General features: G+C 52.6%; 1 long non-coding RNA gene across 2 annotated transcripts; it reads left to right on the top strand.

Annotated features, from left to right (window-relative positions):
* The first annotated feature begins 1 nt into the window (after position 1).
* Positions 2 to 1,409, top strand: LOC108523127 (uncharacterized). Of its 2 annotated transcripts, none has more exons than XR_001883702.1 (2): positions 2 to 71; positions 1,092 to 1,409. It is a non-coding gene; the product is annotated as an uncharacterized LOC108523127 (long non-coding RNA). The 2 variants fall into 2 exon arrangements; XR_001883703.1 differs by having other exon boundaries at positions 8 to 525.
* Positions 1,410 to 1,625: the final 216 nt, after the last annotated feature.

Raw genomic sequence — 1,625 nt, 5'->3', positions numbered from 1 at the left:
ACCACCCCCACCCCCACTCCACCCCACCCGGCTTTTTTCAGGTTCATCAAGGTTTGCATAGTGGATCCGCGGTAAGTGCGTGTCCCCCCGCCGCGGGAAACGTGGGGCTTCTGAGACTGCGGAAAGAATTGGGAGAAGGAGAAGGAGAGGGCTCGAAGATCCGGGCGAGGGTTCCCCGTGCTGCCCAGGTCCTTTAGAGCCCCTGGTGGGCATCCGGTACCGCCTGCTGCCGAGAGCCCTAGAGGGGTTAGGGGAGGGGGCTGGTGGGTCCCCGTCCCCAGATACGCCCCAGGATGGCGCAACCTCGGCTCCCGGGTGGAAAGTAGGGGGAGTGCTGGCTTGGGGGTCGCTTCCCCTCCTGCTCTAGTTTCTGAGGATGTGATGACCCCAAAGGTCATTGGCGCTCCCAGAATGCTGACGTCAGCTCAGCCGCTCCGAGTAATCAGTCATGCAGGGAGGCTACCCGCAGAGTGAACGCGACAGGGGTCGCTTTGGGGACACCATAGGGCCTTTACTCGTGTTGAGGTGCGTGCTTTCGCAGGACTCCCTCCTCAGGGGAGGAGGCATGATCAGCCCACCCGAAGGATCACCCCTTAGGAAGCAGGCGTGCACACCCTTCCTTTCAGCTGCTTGCCGGGTCGCTTTTCCAACCCAAGTTCCAGCAGCTTGCACAAAATCCTTACAGCTTGGGTGGTTCCCTGGCTCATAGGGGTGGGTTTATATTCTTTCTCCTTCTCCTCTGCTCTCTGGTCCGGAATGAAGCCAGCCTGGAAGATCCCCAGTCTCCAGACAGAGCCTGACAGGGGCAGATGCTCTGGGAGGACCCTGCCTGGGTTCAGCAACCAAGCAGCCGTCCTGGCCCCACAGGTGTGGGCGTCTGGGTCTTCTCCTGGCTGGCTTCTTGCTAGAGGATTTCAAGAGACCCAGCATGACTGTATTGTCCCACTGCATGCTCAAGATATTGGTTAGAAGTAGAAAAGGGGAGGGGCTAGTATTTAGCTTCTGTCCCCCCTCAAAATTATTCCCGATTGTCATTTGTGTCGTCTCTTTAGCTTACAGTTTTAATCCTTGTCAAAATGATCATTTGCCAGGGTGCATAAACCTGATGCAGGTTTGATGAGAACTGGTTTTAAAGGAAAATGGGGCCATCAGAAGAAAGTGGGTGGTGTGAAGAGACATCTGGGAAGAGCCCCTGGTGAGGGCCCTCATTCCACTGGGTGACCCAGAAGAAGAAAACCGCGATGGCACTTCTCATTCACAATGTTTTCTTTACGGACAGTGTTTCACAATTGTTACAATGTGTACTTTTGTTGATTGATCTGTGTAAATATGTAAAATAATTTGTTCTCTGAGTTAATTTTGTTGGAACAAAGACTTTAGTGCTTCCTAAATTAAAACATTTTACTGTATTTTAAGAGCCTTTTTTTTTCTTTTTTTCTTTTTTGGTGCTTGTGATATTACAAGGTATAAATACTGGGTTTTGTCCAGGGTTCCTGGCTCAGCACTCCTGTCGTCCTCATCACAGTCATTGTTATAACGTTGGGGTGCTTTAGGCCTTAGAAGCAGGCCCCAGGAAACAATCTCTCCTCTGAACTTCCCCTGCCCCCTCTTCACCACCTCACCAG

The sequence above is a fragment of the Rhinopithecus bieti genome, unplaced genomic scaffold (assembly GCF_001698545.2).
Source record: "Rhinopithecus bieti isolate Rb0 unplaced genomic scaffold, ASM169854v2 scaffold_70550, whole genome shotgun sequence".
In the NCBI taxonomy this organism is placed as follows: domain Eukaryota; kingdom Metazoa; phylum Chordata; class Mammalia; order Primates; family Cercopithecidae; genus Rhinopithecus; species Rhinopithecus bieti.
This window is presented reverse-complemented; position numbering and strand designations above follow the sequence as displayed.